We start from the raw sequence: 20751 nt of genomic DNA on the forward strand, positions 1-20751 counted from the left end.
TGCTCCTGGGATAGGGCAATGGGCTGCTCCAGTGGCACCTCCGGGGAGCCGGGCAGTTGCTGTCCTCCAGCCCAGCTGGCAGGGTGAGCAGTGGTTGCCAGAGGAGCCCAGGGAGGGCTGCAAAGACCCCTGCCTGCTGTCAGTCAGCATCAGGTCCTGCAGCCCAGGACAAGAGCCCAGCTCCCTGCAGGGCCACAGCTGCCCAGTGCTCGGCTGAGGGAGGGCTCTCCCTGTCCTCAGGGCTAGGGCTGGCACACACAGGCACCAGCTCTGAAACCCTCTTTCCAAATACCTTCCTCCAGGCCTCCTCTCACCCTCTCTCCTCTTCCTGGAAAGCTGTTTCAGACCTTTCATTGCTGTTACGGTTAGCAATGGCCTAATTTCTAGCCCACACAAGCATGGCTAGTTTACCCTATTCCTGTGTCAGCATTGTCTGCTAGCCTGCACAGCTCTTCTCCCCTCCTCTGTTTATGTAAGTATTTATATACGTCACAGACAGCAATTAGAGCCACACTACAACTTTAGCCTGTTTGCAGGCTAAAAAAGTGCTGCTTATGCAGTCTCCTCTTGCATGGCAGACCCCTAACCCAGAGACACTGTGCTGCAGCACTTGGGACAATGGCAGATTCATGAGGGGCCCCAGCACATGTGGAGTCCCAGTCCCAGGGACTGCACCAGTCACTGGCTGGAGTCACACTTAGGGACACCTCCAAAGGAGCCCTCTGCATGGCTCATGCCTTGCTGGGCTTCAAAACCGTTGTCACCTCCCCCCCCCGGCATCACAGAGAGGTCTCGGCTCCGGCCCATGCAGCAGTCCCACAGATTCAAACAGTCTGCTAGGGAGCACAAGAAATGAAACCAGGGTAAAAGCAGCTGACATCTCAACAGCAACAGCAGCTATCTCTCTACACCAAGGGAGCACTTACAAGCCTCAGCATGGGGGCAAGGTGGAAATGCACACCATCTGAGCCTTCCTCTGCAGGGCTTGTTGGCCATCCAGGAATCATGGCCACACACCTTGAGGAATTAACTTCTGCCCAGCCAAACTGACTGGCAGAAACCTGCAAACACCAGTCTACTGTAGCTAGCAATGAGGCCTCCCTGGGATGGGCAGGGTCCCTCTGACTGAATGATGGTTAAGTTTCCTCCCATTTCAGTGCCTGCTTTCCCATGCACAGCAAGGCTTTCAGCGCTGCTCAGGCTTCACCTCCACTCTCATGCCCAGCAACACTGTGATTCCTGCAAGCCTGGCCCTTAGAGGAATGGGCAGATATATCTCAGAGACACGACATGTATGGCGCACCTGGCTCACCATGTCCATAGGCTTGCCTGTGCCTGGGGCAGATCACAGGAGGCTGCAGGTGCTGCTTTCTAGCACAAGTGCCACTTTCCTGGGGGAGATGGCAGGAGCGACAGCTCATGCAGCACCTCAGGGACTGGGGACTTCTTGGTGCTGGTCTATGGGAGAGACATGCACATTCCAACTCTGCCCCATGGCCACACACCAGGGCACAGGCTGTACCAGGTCCTGGTGCTCCAGGACCCCCATTGCAGCACGGGGTTTGTGAGTGAGGGCACCACCACTGCAAGTAGGAGCTAGGGGGAGACCCAGTGTCCTGCCAGGGGATCACTACTGGGTGGGTGTGGAGAGGAGCACACAGTGCTATCACTGCTGGGAGCACTGGGAAGAGGCCCCACGCCTTGGGGCTGTCACAGTTGCAGGGGAGAGCTTCTTGTAGAAGGCCCAACACGTACACACTTCAGGTTAGCACCCAGAAAGCTGCTCTAGGACAGGGCAGCACATCCACCCACCCGCACAGGGAACAGAGTACCAGGTCAATCCACACTCACCCTGCCCTGCCAGATCCATGGCACAGCCACAGAGCCCCAGGCTGTGCTCACCCCTCCAAAGCCTGCAGCTGGCACCAGCTCCAGCAGCCGCCACAGCTCCCCTGGCTCCGCTCCTGCAGCAGTACCAAGCCCAGTCCTGGCGCCTGGTGCAGGTGCTGTGCAAGCTCCTCGTCACCCCTTAGCCTCCCAGAGCTGGGGAGCCCAGGGTCACCTTTCAGAGTCCTACCCAGAGCCCAGCCCTCCCACACCACTGCAGCGAGTCAGCCCTCACCTCAAAGAATTGGGGACCGTCCGCTTGCGCCTGGCTGGCGATGCCCATGGGACAAGCAGTGCCGTTCGCTCACACAAGCTAGTTACTGATTTACCAGGGGCGGCTGCAGCTGCAGCTGGAGCGTGCGGTCGATGGCTGCAAGCGCTGCGGAAGGCTTGGCCTCCACAGGGGGGATGGGGCGAGGGGTACAGCACTGCCTAACCCCGCTGCAGGGCTGAATGCAGCACATCGTGCAGGATGCTGGGGCTCCCACAGGCCACCCTGGGTTGGTCACCTGCCGCTGTGCCCAGGGCTGCAGAGCAGGGTCTGCCCAGATGCAGGGCACAGCAGTGCCAGAGCCGTCCTCATGGCTTGCCTGGGCATGGGCTGTTTGCCATGGCTCCGTCCCAGTCACGCATGACAGGCAGCACAAAGCTGCTTGCACCAGCCGAGCCTCGTCCTTCACCACTGCTGCCCATGTCCTCCAGCAATGACCCAAGCACCAGCATGCCCCATGTGGGCAGGGGCAGGCACTGGATGCAGCCCCATCCTCAGTCCATGCTGTGACAGGCTTGGCTGCATCCGCACCCACCCCATGCTGAGCTACAGCATGTGCAGGATCAGTGCCATGCAGGTGCTTTGTCCCCGCAGTGGCTTTGCACACCAGCCGGGAGGGCTTCCTGCTCCCCCTTCACTGGCAGGCAGGTCAAACAAAGTGGGGTGGCAAACCTAGTCGTGCTCCCTTGCTGGGTGCAGCTCCCATCTACCTCACTGGCAGAGCTGGCAGGGAGGTCAATACCATCACAGCCCCTCTGACCTGTTGCCACAGTCTCTAGCACAGCAGAGGATTGCTGGCCACCCTGCCCTCGCCTACTAGGACTTGATCTTCACCTGTGCCCAGCAAAGGGGTGACAGTGCATCTAAGAGAGCTCTCATGGCATCTTCTGCACCAAGAGCAGACGGCCAGCCTGCACAAGACTGGGACAGCTGCCAGAAGGAGCAGAGAGAGGTCTTCAGGGGCTGAGCAAGGGAGAGCGCCTGGCTGGGTGACAGGAGCAAAGGACTATGTGCTTGCAGTGGCCCCAGATGGAGCATTAAGATGCACAGATTTAATGAGAGAAGGGAGAGGGCAGAGGGGGGAGGGCATGGGGAGCAACGCTCATTGATCAGCCTGCCTACGGCCTGTGTCCTACAGGGCTCAATGGGTAATTCTACTGCCAATTGATTTTCCTTCTCTCAGCCTGCCAGGGTTACTGGGTCACTGGGAATGTGCAGATGATTAAAGGGCGACTCCCGCAACAACTGGGATTGGACCTACTGCACCAGTGCTGACTTTCCCAGGGCAATGGCAGTGTGGTGCAGACCCCAGTGAGGAGCAGAAAGAAAAGGAGCAGCATCTGGTACCAATAGAGTGCATGCACAGGAACACCGGAGCTCACCTGTGCCTCAGTGCCAAGCACAGGGCAGGGGAACCTCTGAACTGTCCTTACACAGTTGTGTGGGTGTTGGAGGCAGCTGCAGTGCCTGGGGAAGGCAATTCATGGGGGATCCCTTCTGCAGAGCCCTTGGGCAAGAGGCTTCAGTACCATGGCTTCCAAACATTGTCCCTAATAGCTGTCCTGCTGTCCCCTGCCACCCACCCATAGAAAGGCACCAAAACCTTTGTCCGTGCCTCTGTGTGGTCTCTGAAAACCAGGATTGCGTCAGGGGTACATGTCTCCAGGGTGTGCTGCTTTCACCCTTGCTACTTCCCCACCCTCTTTGAGCCAGCTAGGTCCAAGTCTGCCACAAGAGCAGCTAAACCTTAGGCAGTTTGAGGTTTAGAGCATCCCAGGCTCAATCCTTGGGCTCTGAACCATTGACAGCCCCAGGGAGAATGTCTCTCTGCAGGACTCCAGGTTCCCACAGCAGCAGAAGGATGTAAGCAGCTACCCCAGCCATGGCCAGCACCACCAGGATAGAGTCCATGTGAGGACAGTCGCTTGAGCCCCTCCAGCCTGGCTCAGTCTGGGATAACACAGAGTGGAGAACCACCTCCCAGATGTGACCTCTCCCTCTCTGTCTGCTCTCCCCAAGCTTTTCCCCATCAGAGGAGATGGGGCCCGTCCCCACTGTTTCCTGTCCCACAGCCTCCTTCCATATCTGTCCCAGTTCCCAGCAAAGCATCAGGGGATGCTGTCTTTCCTCCCTGGCTGCCCTCACCTTTTGCAGTGCAGCACCTGCTCAGTCAGCATCACAGGTGCAGTGTCCCAGCCTGTCTCTGTGGCACACATGGGGTGTTCCTGATCTAAGGGAGGGACAGAGCCGGAAGGAGGGCAGCAGTGGCTGAAGACCTCAAAGCCTGCAGAACCTACTGCCCTGTAATGCAGCTGGAATCTGCAGACTCTCTGTGCCATGAGGGCAACTCATGGGAGCTGGCACTGCTCACGCAGGGCACCAGGGATGCAGTGGCTGCTGCTCAAACAGGGAAGGTGTCCCCAGAGCCCCCTCCCCATTCAGGCTCTGCTCTGAGCCCATCCCAAGGGGGTGTCTCCTTCCCTGCTGGGCACAGAGCTGGGCATAGGCAGTACACAGCCAGTACAGCCTGGGCCCTCCAGGTCTGCAGAGCCCAACAGAGCCCCTGGTGTGTGAGAGTCGTCACAGAAAGGCACTTCTGGAGCTGGAGCCAGGCAACTGCTGCAGTGAGAACAGCCTCACCCAGAAACACCAGCATCCTGGGGGTTTTGCCCCCCCCCCCCATGCAGTAACTCCAAGCACCAGCGGTGCGTAGCCATAGGAACATCACTTAACACAGTCACCTTGGTAACCACAGCTACACGCTCTCACAAGCACGTGCAGGGCCCTGTGCACCCCGGTCGGGGTCCCTCGGTCCTGCACCCACACAGCAGCCTGCAGCCTGCCCAGCCTGCAGGTCACGCAGCCGCACAGCACCAGCAGGACCGGGGATGGACCTGTGTGCCAAGAGCCCCACTGGTGGCACTGCACCACTCTCACAATGATCGGAAATCACCCTCGCAACCAGAGAAGGGAGTCAGACCCTTGCAGAACCCTCTGGACCAGTTTGGCCACAGATGCCTTTGCCTGGAGGTGTGCACTGGACAGAGCAGTGTCTCCTCCTGTCCCACAAGCCACCGAGCCTCCACCAGCTCCTCAGGCAGAGCCAAGAGCATAAGGACCAACCCCACACACCCAGCCCCCCAGTGCAGAAGAGGAAAATGCCTGGGCTGGATTCATGTGAGGACGCAGCTGAGAGGGACAAGACCCCAGTGCCTGACCCACCACAGACAGACTGTCAGAAAATGCAGCTGCTCCCTCCATCTTCCCACACCACCACTGGGCACAACTGCACATAAAAACAGCTCACAAAGGTGGTACAGCCCAAGGACAAGTAAATCTGAGTGTTGGGTCCCCACACCTAGCACCCTCATCTCAGCAAGCACCCCTGCATTCCTGCAGAGAGGGCAGCAGCACAGACCCATGGCTGTGCAGCCAGGCAAACACCCAGTTCCTGGGCACGTGGGCAATGCCATGGATCAGGCTGACCCAGCTCACCACTGAGCACTGCCCTGCCCTGCAGGCACAGATGTAGGGCTGCACAGACACCCCAGCTGCCCAGTACCTGTTGCAATCATGCACTCTTCCTCCACTCTCCTGGCTCCAGCTCAGGAGCAGCACAAGGCAGTGGAAAACAAGAAAACCAAGACCTTCCAGGAATTACACAATCCCTGAAGCAACCTGGACAGCCCCACGGCTAGCAGGACTGACCCACCCACCCCTCACTGCCAGTAGGGAGGCCCATCACCATCCCCCTAGCCTAGCCCCAGCACAGCCCCACGCTGCACTGGCGCCCCACACTTGCCGGTGTCCTGCCCACCCCCACTGACACTCCAGCCCCAGTGGCAGATCACAGGGTGCAGGGCTGGAGGTGCTGCACCCATGTCTGGGATGGGGGGTGTACCTGACCTGTTCCCAGGGACTCCGTGCTGCCCAGGTGTAGCTGCTATCCAGAGCCAGAGCCGGTGTCGGGGAGGATGCCACCCCAGAAAACCATCCTGCCTCTGCAGGAGCCCAACGTGCACACTGATCAGTCAGCCTGCACTCACTACTCGGCTTCTCCTGCTTAGCTCCGGTAATAGGATAACGTTGCCTCCATCTGTTTGTCTGGGACTGAGAAGCTAATCGCCTCCTTGGCATCCTCCCCTCCCCACACTCCTGCCTCCAGCCCCATCCCATCCTTCAGAGCAGTGCAGGGCAGAGCTGCTGCACTCACAGGAGCCAGCAGCAGCTGGCCAGGCAGCCATGCCAGGACAGATCCAGGCAGGACTGAGCCAGACTCCAGGCTCAACGGCAGCCTCCCTGCGTCCCCCAGGCACGGGCTCCTGCTGTAGCTAGGGAGGACAATTTGCTCTTTTAGGGTTAGGAACAAAGCCCTGCAATGGGCTTTGCCTTGGCCGAGCCCAGCTCCACAGGGCCCTGCTCCCACTGGAATCTGCTGTGTTGCTGCTTAGCAAGGAGGAGGAATTTGGTCCAAATGAGAGTGCTGCCTTCTGGGGAGCAATCTGTTGGAAGTGTTCAGAAATGATGCTGCCACAGCATTCAGCTTTGGGCCCAGCAAGTTGTGGATGCACTCTTGGAGCAGGAAGGACTGACTTCATTGAACTCATAAGCCAGTAAAAGAACAGCTTGGAAAAATGTCCACCTTTCAATACAAACATGATTCAAGCCCACTGCACACACTTTAAGACTGCACCTGCCCTGCATAGGCAGCCAATGCTTAGGCAACTCACACAGACCTACAGCTTTTCTGGAAAGCACCACTCAGGGCACAGCCACTCCTCAGCCTTGAGCCACCCAGCACAATGTGGCTCAGCACAGTGCAGCACAGCACTACACAGCACAGCACAGAAAGGCAGAGCACAGCACGGCACAGTGCAGCACAGCACGTCACAGCACGACACAGCATGGCATGGCACAGCAACTCCCCTGTACGGAAGCACGTAGTGTGGCCCACGCAGCACAGCCCATGCAGCTCAGCCCACCCCTGCACGGAAACACGCAGCACAGCCCACGCAGCTCAGCCCACGCAGCACAGGCAGCCCTGCACAGGCAGCCTGAATTATCTGCAGGATTTACAAGGTGATGTTGTAGGGGTCCTGGAATGAAGCTGCAGTCTGTGAAAGAGCCTGCTGAAGCCAGACCCATGCTCAGAAAAAGCACCTCAGTGTTCTTGTGCCTTAGCATTTTACTTTTCGTTTGTTTCATTCTCTGGTTTCCAAACCTTTACACTGAAGCCTACACATTGCAGGCTGCACGCCACAGCTCAGCCTCCCAAGTGCACAGGGCAAGGGGGCAGGGTGAGCCTGGCAATTCCTGAGCCCCAGCCCCACCGAGGTGTTCATGGGGCATGTGTGTGCACTGGAGTCCTGCAATACTCAGCTCACCCCTTCCCCAGGGCAGGACTTCTGGGATGTGTGCATGGCAAATATCTGCAGTGAATGGGGTTGGCAGGAAACAGGGGCAGAGCCGTGCTGGGCACTAAGAGACCCCATGGGAGAGGGGAGGGAGAAGGCTGCTCAGAGGAGCAAACAGCAGGGGCAGGGCAGAGACTAGGGCAGGAAATGGAGCCTCTTGCCAAGCAAAGAATGTTCAGCAGGCAGGGGAGAGAGTCAGCCCCATACCATGAGCAAGTATTTGTCATTTGCTGTCTTCCATTCCTAAAGGACATCTCTCCCCTGCCTTGTCCCAGCTGGGTCTTACAGTTCAAGCTACATCTCCACCAGCCATGGGCTCTCCAGCACTCCTCCCTGTGCTTTCTCTAGTGCCTCCCTGTCCCTGGTGTAGCTCTGCCTGTCCTTATATACCTCTGTGCCAAGTTCTTGCCCTACCAGAGTCACAGTAAGCCACTGCTACTTCTCTTCCCTGCCCGCATCCATTCAGTGCCCTGGGAGAAAGCATGCACCCCTGACTCTTGTCCTGGCATCCTGGGATAGGGGCACCCACCACTGCTTTCATTCTCCTAAGGGACAGGAGCTCTGGCACCCATAAGCGGTGGTGCTGCAGGTTAGCCGTGCACACATGGTGCTGGCTGGCCTCACACCATGGCTCTGCAGCCTCCCTCATGCCAGCCTGACAGCAGCCATGGAAGCAGCACCAAAAGCGTAAACTTCTCTGTGTGTCCAAAGAAAATGCCCTTCACAGCATGTTGCGTACTCAATCCCAGAGCTCCCACTGAGATCTTGCCCTGCCCTGTAGCACAGCATGCACACAGCACCCAGTTCAGACACAGCTGAGGGGTGACATGATCCCACACCAGCCACACCAGCTCTGGGGACAGGCAGCACTTGCAAAGGGTTCAGCTTCCTTGGGCAGGGCAGGAAAAAGCCCCATTGCATTAGTCAGCAGCTGAGCAGCCAGGGCTGGTAGAAGTACCCACAACAGTGAGATGACCAGGAGCCTCCTGTCCTCCAAGACCAGTGGTCCTTGCCCCAGTCAGAGATGCTGGATCTCAGCTGGATGGACCTGGGAGGATTCTATGAGAGATGGCATGCTGGATCCCAGAGGGAAGGGTCTGGGCAGACCCTTTCTCCCCTTGTCTTTTCCTCTTGATGTCTCCTCAAGGCACATACACGATGTGATGACCTACTCCTGACTCATAACTGCTTCTGCATCATTTACAACCTGCCTGAATGCACCTTGTTCCCTTCAGCCTGACACCCTCCATCCTTTTCCAGCCCTCACCAGCCCCATTTTTGCCCTCCGTCCTCCATGCTGCTGCTCAAGAGCACTGGCCAGGTCTCCATCCCCAGTGCCCCAGACAGGTCATGCCCTCCCAGGTGGAGGCAGCAGGGCCCTCATCAGCCTCACTTCCTGTTGGGAGGTCCAGGGCATTTCCAAAGGCAAAAAAGGGAAGAAAAAAACAGCATTTACCTGAAAAGACTGGCACGGGCACGGGGTCACAGCACTCCCTCTTCATCAACCTGCAGATAACAGACAGCAAGGACATTATCAGTGCAATGCACCCCATGAAAGACCCCAAGCACACTACACCAATACCTGCCCAGTGAGAGCTGGTGCAGCCTCAGGACAGCAGGGCGATGTGGAGACCCTCCTAGGACCTGAGTCAGGGAACAGGAGCATCCCAGAGCAAATCCACAGGACAGCAGGGAGAGCAGCAGCATTGTCCACGGCTTGCAGCGATGCCAACTGCCCTGCTGCACTGGAGCTGCCCTGCCCCCGGCCTCCTGCCCACATTGCCAGCAGGAGACCTGAGGGGCTCCCTCCACACCCAGGCACGCTAAGGAACTGGCAGCTCCACGTCTCTGCTGACAGTGCAGCATGGGGCCAAGTTGTGTCTGAGGGCAATGCAACTTTCTGAAAACCACGGGCAGGAGAGCAGGGAGCTGGCACAGCCATGGGCCAGCAGGACTCTCTCCCACATGCCTCTCCCACTCCTCAGCAGGGCTGAGCCTGAGAGCAGGGGCCAGCTCCAGACCAACACCAGCTATGCCAAGAGTCAGCTCCTCTTTTTCAGGCACCAGCCCCAAGGCACCTGCAGAGCCTACCTTCACAAGATCAGGAAGGAAGTTCACCAGGCTAAACTCAAAACAGTGACAGGCAGCCAGGAGACAGCAGAGTGTTTCCATAGTGCCTCTGCTCTCCTGTGTGCTGGAAATGTGCATGCTCTCTATCCTTGTTTCTCATTAAAGATCCTTTCTGGGTGAGTGGCTGAAATGGCTGCTCTGTTGTAGGAAATTAAAAATGTATGACTTGGGATTTCTCGGAGCACGCTTGTTGTGCTGCAGCTGGTGTTGGCAAGTGCAAGGTGCTGTGGGGGGGAAGGGGCGGCAACAAGGATCCCATTTTTGCAAAGCACGTGTGGTGCACCACGTAGGCAGCTGGGTGCCACCAGGCCTTCAACATTTTACAAGATGTACTCCATTCAACTGGAAGAGGTACCCCTGGCACAGTGATTCACCTGGAAAACTCAGCAGCCATTGTGTGCCTCTGTAAAGTGGTGCTGCTAAGGTCACCACGCGGCCTTCACAAGATGCTCCGGACATAGCCGTTACCACCCTGCTGCCCTCTCTCCTAGGAAAAGCTCATGGGACACCTGTGCTGCTAAAACAGAGGAAACCTACTGCAGCAGCTTATGTCAAACCTAGACAAAGCAGCACAGGGCATGCATGTGTCCTGCTTGGACATCCATCGGCCACAGTGAAAGAAGCTTCTCTCCCATCCTTGAGCACTGGGAATACCAAGGCTGGGACAGGCAGATGCTGAGGCAGTGGACTGCCGTGCCCATACGAACATCAAACCTGGATGAGCCCAGCCTTGCAGGGCTTGGGGCCAGAGGGGTGACACCACATAGCCTCCCGCCCACTGTGTACCATCTGAAACCTCTCTCTGCAGCACATAATATGGTTCAAGGGCACACAGCAGCCGCCATCCTCGTGCACCACTGCTGTCTACACTGCAGGGAGACTCATTTGCTGCAATTAGGACACTTGGACAAAGGGTTGTGTGGTGCTGCAGAGCAGGAGCTCACCACCCACCAAAGACACTTTGTGCAGCTCATGCCCCCAGCTCACTCTGCTGCCTCCGGGCAGCCTCAGCCCCAGGACACAGTGGAGTTGGGCTGAAGCTATACAGCATGGCTACGAGTCACCAAGGGTAGCACAACCCCGACACCTGTCACACTGGGCAGCCCAGCTCCACACCCTCTGGGCATTCACATGGCTACTGGACTGGCGCTTAACCAAACCACCCAGGGATAGGCAGTGGTCTGGATCATGGGAGCCTTCTCCAGCAAGATCACACCAAGGCCTCATGTTGAGGCTGCTGCTTACCCAGACAGGGCACAGCCCAAGTAGCCATGCTGGGTCCCAGGGCTCCATATTTGCACCCAGCCAAGCACTCTCTGCACTTTTCCACCATTCCCCTGGGACCAGGAACACTGGGGCACTGCTGGCAACGGCTGGGAGCAAGACAGGTAACAGAGTGCTTGGGGAACGAGCACCTGAACAGCTGTCCTGGGTGCAAAGTGGGTACCAGGGCTCCCCAGGAAACTGCAAAGCCAAGGGGACTCAAACAGGAGGCAAGAGTGGCCAAGGGACTAGGAAAAGTGCCATAAGAAGAGAAAGGAAAGAGCTGGGATGGCTGCCTTAAGAAAGGAGGCAAATAAGAAGGCACCCAGATAAAAGGCTGTAACATCCTGAACAGTCTGCAGAAAGGAGACAACGTTTCTGCTCTTTTCATCTTGCAGCTTAAGAGCAATGGAAAATACAGTGGAACCTCGCACTAAGAAAGGAAATGTTCTGTCACATCACCCATAATAAGACGGTGCAACTCACTGCCACAGGAAGCCCTTGAGGACCAGAGCTTTGCAAGTTTCCAACCAGGTCTAGATGTTTCTATGGGCAATGACACCAGCAACTCTATCAGTGGCAGGAATTCTGGCATGGATGTGAAACCTCATTCTGCAGGGCTCCACTGAGGCCCACTGATGGTGAGCAGGATCGAGTCTCACATGGAGGCAGCTGGTCTCCACCTTCTCAACACAGGCAGCCTCTGCTGCCTCCTCTGCTGCCTCGGGCAGAGTCAGAGATGGGCTAGGACAGCAGGACTGGCCCCAGAGGGCTGTTCCTAGCTGCAGAGCGGTGCCCAGTACTTACAAGGACCTTGTTCCATCTCCAGCATGACAGCTCTTCCTCCCAGATATCCTCTGCACCCTCATCTGCCCACCCAGCCTCCAGAGCAGACCCAGGCCAGTGTGACCATCTCCTGGACTCCTACTGACACCAGCCATTCAAGCACTGTCTTTCTGTCCTTCTGTGACAAGGGCCCAGTGCAATGTTGGCCACATGAGCACGCATCCTGCAATGTCAAAGCACCATTTTGCACAGGAAGCAGCTTGGGAGATAAATTAAATCCTTATAATATGAGCATCTCCTCCCAACACTGATAACAGGCAAAGGAGATTTATGAGTTTATTATTGGACCTGATAAATTAAACTCTTCACAGAGGAATAAATTATGCAGATGATCTGCAATGTGTTTAGACTGTAGCTTGTACATTGCCAGTATCTGAGCCCTCCCAGTCCCTGAGGAGTCTGCTGCCTGTGCAGCCAGAGGGACCTTGTTCAGAGCACCAGGGAGGCTGTCCTGTTGTTGTTCTTGCTCACAAATGGCAATTCTGCCTTTCACCAGTACAAGTTTGACTCTTACTGTGTATGTCCAGACTTCCTGCTTTTCGTTCAGTTTCTTCCCTTTCAAAGATAACAGAGCTCACAGTGATCACAGCAGCTGGTCCCCAGCAGCCTAACGAGCACAACATGATCAGAAATGAAGTTAGCAGAAGTAAAACTGTCCCCAGGACAGAACTGGGAAGCATCTGGAGATTCCTGTATCAGGAGGGCTGTGGAAATGTGTCTGCATGGAGAGACATCCATAGGGCTATGATACGGCAAATGGGACTTACGGAGATGCCTGTGATCAGAGTTCGTGCAGAGGAGACCTGCCCATTTCTGCCTGCTGAGACATCCCAGGGCCCTGGCCCCACAGAGGGACAATGCCACTTATTCCCTCTCACGTGCATCCTTGAGGACACATCAACCTTGTCATCCTTGACAACTTCTGCTCCAGCTGCTCCAGACAAGACCTGCAGGCAAAGCCTTCCCCAGCAGTGGGCAGCAACAAACCCAGGGCCAGGAGATGAAGAGCCATGAGCAGATACCACTGCACATCTCCATGTAAACCCAAGCCCAGCCACTGCTCCGGCCATACCCACAGCCAAACCTGCCACTGTGCCAGAGCCCAGCCTAACACAGCCTGGTGCAGCACAGATGCTCCAGGCACCCCAAGGGCCTGCAGGACTCATGCAAGAGGTCAGCAGACAGGCAGGACGAGCTACAGCACTACCATCATGCCCCAGCAGGCTCTTGTCACAACCCCAGGGATCCGCAACCCAATGGAAGAGCAGGAGCGTTGACAAAGGGGTATGTCCTGCAGCCCGAACCCCAGCGTGATGCCCTGTATCCCCACAGCATGCCGGGAGCTGTAGTCCCTTTCCACCAAGGCCAGGAAATGTTACATCAGGCTGTGAGGTCACTGAGCCTTGCCCTGAGCCTCCCATGGGGAAGGTCCCGGCCAGCGCTGAACAATAGCACTGGGGCTGAGCGCATACGGGGCTGCTGCTCTTCCTGCCATTCTTTGCACTCCCCTGAGGATGTCTATAAAAAGCAGAAGGATCCAGACCAGGAAGTTTAAACCACTCCTTAAATCAGCCACACAGACCAGCCTCGCCCAGTGGAGCCCCGTGGTCCCTAGCTGGGGGGACTGTAAGGAGGTGTGACACAGTCCAGGACCAGTCGGTTCTCTCCTGAGGAAAAACACAGCCCTGAACCTAACTGCACTTCGGGTTTCTCTCTGCAAACAAGTCCGAGCCAACCGCCAAACCCACCCCTGTTTCTCTGTTGCTCTTGAGCTCACACAACCACCCACTTTACCAAGAAACTGCAGCCCAAAGAGCCACCTCCTTCCAAAGGAACAGAACCTCAAAGCAGCAACTGAAATACAAAATGCTGCTGGAGCACAATCACCAGCCCCACACTGAAAGGCTCATGGCAAGTTGAGGTGCAAGAGGCTGCTTAGGGGGTGAACACCATGCACACATTCCAGGGGCTCAGGTAGGCCCAGCTCTGACTGGGGGGAAGTGCTGGAATGAGAACTGGCACCAGTGGTACATCCTGCACCATCCCAGGCACCACACAGCCCCATGCCCCTCCAAAGTCACTTGTGCAGCCACAAATGAGTCTTCATACAAAATCCAGAATCATAAACTCACAGAGCTGCTGCCAGGGAGTGAAGAATACGTTGCAGCCAGAGAAGATCTTTCAATATTTAATGATAGATGATCCTCCTCATCGACCTGCTTCTTGGGTTACAAAAGTCTCCATCCACTCTGCTCCCCACAAGAAGATGGGCAGTCTGGCTGTTCAGTAGTGACACAGACACCTGATCCCCTAAAAGTTTAGGCTGATCCTTGAGAGACTTCCACAAAGCCAGTGCTGACTCCCCCTTCCTACGCTACCAATGGGAGCCAAGGCACTCAGAAGCCAGCGCTTGTGCCTGTTGTCACAGTTACAGCAGCTCAGCTGCATTTAGGAGTGGGATGGCAATTTACTCTTTGTGCTCGTTTTAGCTCCGTGGCCTCCCCTGCGACAGGTCTGCCATTGCAGAGGGGATCCCTGCCCTACAGTTCTGCTGCTCCTGGGGCAGCTGTGCCCCCGCTTCCCCCAGTGTCAAGGGCAGAACTGGATCACCAGGTCCCAGCATCCAAGCTGGCAGCGCTGGGTGCAGTGCTGGGAGGAGGCAGGTAGACTCGGGCAGGGCACAACCGATCCTATCCCGGCTCCGACAGTGCCAGCTCGTTTGTTCCCCTCTCAGCTCCTTCTTATCTCCTGCACCACCAGGCAGGAGCCCAGAGCACTGCTCATGACATTGCCTTGGGCTGTGGCTGGTCCCTGCACCACTCTGAGGGCCTGAATGCAGCCAGCAGAAGCAGCTCAACTCCATCACAGCCACACATGCCCCTGCCCGGCTTGCAAAACGATGTGCCCAGTGCTACTCCAAATGCCATGGCCAGATGCTGGCCTGGCTCTGCAATGTCCCACAGCAGCGAGATGCTGTCTGACATGCTGCAGGGCAGGACCTGCCTGCAGCCAGCCCAAGGGCCCTGTAGTCCTGCCATCGGGGAACCTCACCCCACTGGGCACCCCAGATCCACACACACCTTCCTGCTCTCCGCAAGACAGGGACAGGAGCCCAGCCTGCCAGCCCTTCACCCAGCCTCAGCCTGCTGCTCCATGCACCCCACACAGCCCCACACCCTGCCCCACACCTCCCGTGTGGAAACAGCAGCAGTAACAATTTTTATCTGGTTGAAATCTCAACAGAATATTCTGTAATGGGCTGCTTGTACATGTTCACTTCTATAAGACAACAGTGGTTTAACTAAATGATGTGGTACAAAATACAGTGTATAGATAATACATTATCAAGAAAATACTAAAACGTCAAGAATACTTAGGTGTTATGTGAATATTTACATATTCTAAGCTGAAAAAAAAAAAGATTATCTAAAAAAAAAAGAACCTTGTAATATTCTCCTTTGTGCCCTTTTTCCCCTCTCAACCTCTGTTGCCACATGCACAAGAACTTTGTAATGAATTTAAGTGTTAGTTAAAAATAAATAAACTATGGAAACTTGTCATGCATTGTCTCCATTACCTGTATGTCGCTATAGAGAGAGAATGACGACAAAAGTGATGAATGAAATTTATGAATTTCTGGTGGAAAAGGACCCTAGCATGCCCCATGTAGGAACCATCCCTATTCCCACTCAGTTCCCATACAAGCCCAGGTCTAAGCCTCAGTGCCTGCATGCAAGCAATGCATGTAAAACGTGCTGCATCTCACATGCAGCCATACAATCCCAGAGATTCAAGCTCGCACTCACACTCTCAGAGTGCAGGGTCTTGTGCAACATCCACATTTGCAAGGGCTGCAGCAAGCACTGCTTGGCCAGCCTAGAAGATACCAGCCAAGAGCAACTGCACATCCCAGGCAAAGACACCTTCTGAGGCACCTAGGCCAAGACAAGAGCAGAACTGTGCCAAGGTCATTCCCTAGCCCTCATCTCCTCTCCTTGAAACCCAAGGCTTTGGCACAAACACACTACAGCTAAAAGAGCAGCTGGTATGCTAACACAGCAAGACATTTGCTATAGGCATGGTTACACAGCTAGCCTCCTGTTTGACTATGTTTCTCACAGATGCTTGACAGATGTAACCCTTACATCACTGAAGCCTTTGAGGATCCCTGTCCGTAGGCATTAAGGCAAGAAACAGAAGGTACAGATCCTGTTTAAATCCTGTTTGCTTCCAGGGCTACCATCTCTTCATTCTCACATCCTGATTCACACAAACACAGACACTCGTGTGTACCAGTACCTGCGTAAATCCAGCTCTGGAGTTTCCTGTTTCCTTGACCCATTTTTAGAAGAGGAGGAGAATGGCAGACTCTCATTTTTCCAGCAGTTCCCCAAGACATCAGGGGGCAGGCCAAAACTGCAAACTGAGGCCCAAGCACAGGAGCACGGCCATGTGAGTCCTGCACACAGGACTGTACAGCACATCCTGAGTCCAGAGGCCAGCACATTATCCAGAAGAGACTGGGTTGGAGATGCCTGACTACACAAATTGTGCTTACATACTGACAACAGAACACATGGAAAAATGGTGTGCTGAGCATCATGCACAGGTATGTGCAAAGCCCTGGGTGTGGATACACTCAGTTATACGCAGATACACAAAGATCAAAAAGAGACGTGTTGCAAAATCAATGACATGCCCTCACCAGAAGTAACCCTGCTCCACTTAAATGCTTCTGGACCATGCCACAGGCATCATGGTCCGTACTCTCTGATGTACACTACACCTGTGTGCATGATACCAGAAAGCAGGGCTCCCGTTGCCCAGCACATACACCCAACCATAAATCATGGCCCCTACTTCCCAGCACATACGTGTCACGGCAAACCATGGCATCTACCTCCAGCTACATTCAATTCACTGCAAATCACAACCCTTATCCCCTCAAATACGCCCCCACTACAGTCACAGACCCTTCTTTCCAATCTGCACACCCCATAGCACGCCACAGCCCTCACTCCCCAGCACAGGCACACCAGTGCCAACCACAGCTCCTGTCCTTAAGTGCTGGCACCCTAGTGCAGCTCGTGATTCCTATCCCCCATCACCTGCCACAGCAAACCACGACTGCCACTCCATGTCCCAACATACAACCCAATGCAAGCCACATGTCCAATATACAACCCAACGCAAGCCACATGTCCAATATACAACCCAATGCAAGCCACAGCCCCATTCCCCAAATCATTCGTCCAACTGCTCACCAGTGCCCCTAACACCAGCATGGACAACCAACCACAAACAGTGGCCCAGATTCACCAGCGCAGACGCACCAGACTGCACACCACGGCCCCGTTCCCAGGGCATAAACCCCACCGCAATCCCCAGACCCCACGAGGCAGCACAGCGAGGCAAACCACAGCCGCCGGTTCCCCGCACCGCACGGCGCACCGTGCCTGCCGCCGCCCAGCGCGGACACCCCGCCGTGAGCCACGGCCCCTGTCCGCCCGGACCCCCGGCCCCGCAGCCCCCGGCAGCCGCTCCCCGCAGACAAGCCCCCGGAGCCACGGCTCCGCCTGCCCACGGACCCGCTGCCGGCCGCGGCTCCCCGCCGCCGTCGCCCGAGCCCGCCGGACAGCCCCGCTGCCGCTCGCCGCCACGCGGAGCCGTCCCCGCGCGTGCCCCAGAAGCACGCCGTGCCTCGGCCGGAGCGCGCAGCCCCGCGCCCCGGGGCGCGCTCCGGGGGCCGAGCGGCGTCCGCGAGCGGCGCCCGCTGCCCCCAGCCCCGCCGCCGCCGCGGGCACTCCGCCCGCCCGCCTCGCGCCCGCCCCGGCGCCGGCCCTGCCCCGGGGGCCGCTCTTACCTGCGGGGCGGCGGGCGGCGGGGCCCGAGCCACCATAGCCGCGGCGCGGCCGGGGGCAGCGGCGGCCGCCGGCAGCGGGAGAGCCGCAGCGCGGAGCGGGCGGGGGCGGCGGGGCGCGGGGAGGATCGCGGCGAGCGCGGCGGATCCTCCGCGAAGTCGGCCCCCGCCGGCGGCGGTGGGGCGTTAGTTTAAGGAGTTGTCATGGCGACGGGGAGCCTGTGCGCGGGGAGGGGAGGGCGGCAGGGAAAGTTCACGGACGGCGCCGAGGGTCTCCGCCCCGCGCTCCGACGGCCGGACGGCGCCTGCGGCCGCCGCGGTCCGGAGCTGCCCGGCTCCCCCGAGCCCCGGAGCTCCCCGCGCCCCCCCCCTCCCTCCCCGTTCTCCCCGACTCCTCGTCTCTCGGGCTCTCCGGGCCCCCGGTCTCTCCCCGCACCCTTCGTCCCGGCCACGCCGCTCCCGCCGAGCCCGCGGCCCCCGGGAGGCGCCCGCGGTCAGCGGCAGCCGACATGAGCAGGGAGCAGCGCTCCCCGCCGGGGGGCACCCGCCGGGGGGCACCCCGCCGCAGCATGGCCGCGACCCCGGAATTGCCGGCTGGACGGCGGCGGTGCGACAAACCAAGAGCAGGGCAGCGGGCACCGAACGTAGGCACAGCTGCACGACCCTGCCCCACAGCCCTGCCCAACGACCCGGCCCCATGCCGCTCAAAAGACCTGCTCAGGGCCCGGTCCTGTAGCTCTGCCCAATGCCCTAGCCCGAGCACAGCCAAGACCCATGGCCCTTGCTGCCAGCCCAGCCCCACTGGCCCCACAGCAAAGCCCTTGGGATGGCCCATTCTGCACCCCAGGGTGAGAAACCAGAGCTGCCAGCGGAACCTTCCCTTGGCAGGGCTGCCCCAGCCCCATATCCTGGCAGGGATCAGAGGTGTCCCAGCCAAACGATGCTTGCGGCAGCCAGGATCCTGCAGCCCAGCCCCATTACCTGCCATGGGCCCGCGTGGTGCTGCTCAGGCTGCTCTGGCTCCTGACGCCCTCAGAGCCTGAGCCTACAGGAAACCTGCAGCCGCCGGCTCAGCCCCTTTCCTGCCAGGAAGGGGACACCCCTGCCCCTGCGTCCTGCCGGCTGCCAGCTGGGCTGGGACAGTGGTGCGGGACACACTCGCACGTCCTGGGTCACAGCCTGGCCATGGGCTCCTGCATGCACATGCGTGGCTGCATGGTCATGGGTTTGTGCTGGAGTGCTGCGGGATGTTTTGCGTGGCCGGGGCTTGGTGACGCCGTGCACAGCTCAGGGTCAGTGCACACACGCAGGGGTCAGGATGTGCCTCCGCATCCTATCTGGGGAACCAGGAAACACCTTGCCGGAGCAGAGATTCTCCCTTCCTGCGGGAGCGCCACGGCTGGGAGGAAACCCTGAGAGCACTGCAATGGCAGCAGGAACGGATGGACAATGGGCTGACTGATGGTGCCCAGCCTAGAGGACAGGCTGGGCACAGAGTCTGCCCCGGCCACACATGGGTGGGATGAGCTTGGGAAGGTCAGAGTGTGGGGCTGGGCCAGCAAACACAGGTGGAGCTGCGCAGCAGCACTACGGCCCAGCCTACCCTTTGCCCAGCGAGCAAGGGGAACCCTGCCCTACCCTGACAGCTCCCAGTGGGAACCCTCCCCTCCACTTTGGGCCCCCCACCTGCCCAGCCTGGCAGGCCCTCATGCCCCCCATCTGCTGAGCCTGGCCTGCCCCCTTCCCTGGCTCTGTTCTGCAACCTCTATGCAAGTATCAGTGGCACGTGGCCAGGGTGCAGCATGAGGACATGTGTTTGAGTGGGCTGCGTGGGAAGGAGGTCAGGCACACCTGAGTTGCATGGGGACCTGTGCCCAGCAGCTGCACAACCACACATAACAGCTCTCCTGAACGTCATGTACCCTTCCAGGGACAGACTACTGCCTTGCCCCAGGTGCCAGCTCTCTCTCTGCCTGACAATTGTCCCACCTATGGTCAGCATGAGTCACCCCACAGCAGTCACACACAGCACAGGGGTGCTGCAAAAGAGGCAGAGCCATCCAGCCATCTGCAAGTCCTCATGAGACCCTTTTCTCCATCCACAGGGACCGCTTTCCAGCATGCCCTAAGACCTTCACTGGCCATAGCTCCTACACATCACTCCTCCACCCTCCAAGGGGAGCAGGATCGACCAAGAGATGTCTTCCTGCTACTTCCCAGGGCAGTTTTACCACCTCAGAGGCTCAGAAATAGTGTCCAGGCTCTGTCTGTGCCTTTGGCCTGGTTTTGATCATGAGATGTTTAGTTGCAATTCTTTGGGTATTTTTTAGCTCATGGAGGCAAACTTCCCGGATTTCCTTCACAAGCCTGGAGAGCCGAGAACGCACTGTTCCCACACAGCTGACACATTCCCCCAGTCCCATGACTCCGGGCATTTTCAGATTACTGTGATGATCACAGCAGCAGCTCAGAGCTGGAGCTGTGATATGCTCTGCAGCCTCACAGCACTGAGAACAGCTCCCATATGCACAGGAGGGAACTGTTCGTTGGGTCATAGGGATGGGACCAGTCTTAGGCACATGGCAGTGGGGTGGCATGGGGCTCACAGCCCTGGGAGCCCCATACAGTCCAAGTGGCCTGTGAACAGGTCCTGGCAGAAATCAATTGAGACAAACCTGATTGCAAGGCACAGGGAGCAGTTGAATGGCCAGGGACAGGCTTTCATGAGGTGGTATGTGGCAGAACCTCTTTCTTCTATCCAGTAGCCCCAGGAAGGGCACAGCTGCACTGGAGCAGGCCAATCCTGAGCCCCACTGTGTTACACAGGGCAGCTCAGAATGCATAGCATCTGACATACTTAATGTGGCAGCACCCCTTGAAACAAGCCAAGTGTGAAATAGAGCTGGTATGAGCTGGGAGAAGAGATGTTGCTCAGGGAAGAAGAGCCAAAAGTGTGCTCAGCTCAGGGTATCTCTGCAGCAGCCAGTACATGAGCACAGACGATGAGAAATCCATGCCTGTGTACATGCAATTTGCCCATTCCTGAGAGCCAGGCAAGCCCAAAGAGAGGGAAGCCATCC

At 57.5% G+C, this 20751-nt stretch overlaps 1 protein-coding gene across 2 annotated transcripts in view; it reads right to left on the reverse strand.

Annotated features, from left to right (window-relative positions):
* The window catches only part of SHANK3 (SH3 and multiple ankyrin repeat domains 3), a 369667-nt gene extending 350818 nt beyond the window's left edge, over nucleotides 1–18849 (reverse strand). Inside the window, exons 1-2 of one of the 2 annotated variants that reach the window (XM_084506714.1) lie at nucleotides 18653–18849; nucleotides 9029–9078 (exon numbers count right to left, since the gene is read on the reverse strand). The gene's annotated coding sequence lies outside the window, so the exon portion shown is untranslated. Of the gene's footprint in view, nucleotides 1–1851; nucleotides 1979–9028; nucleotides 9079–18652 lie in introns of those variants that run through there. The other variant, XM_084506715.1, reaches the window with a different exon arrangement.
* Nucleotides 18850–20751: the final 1902 nt, after the last annotated feature.

This window comes from Aythya ferina (genome assembly GCF_964211825.1).
Source record: "Aythya ferina genome assembly, chromosome: 1".
In the NCBI taxonomy this organism is placed as follows: domain Eukaryota; kingdom Metazoa; phylum Chordata; class Aves; order Anseriformes; family Anatidae; genus Aythya; species Aythya ferina.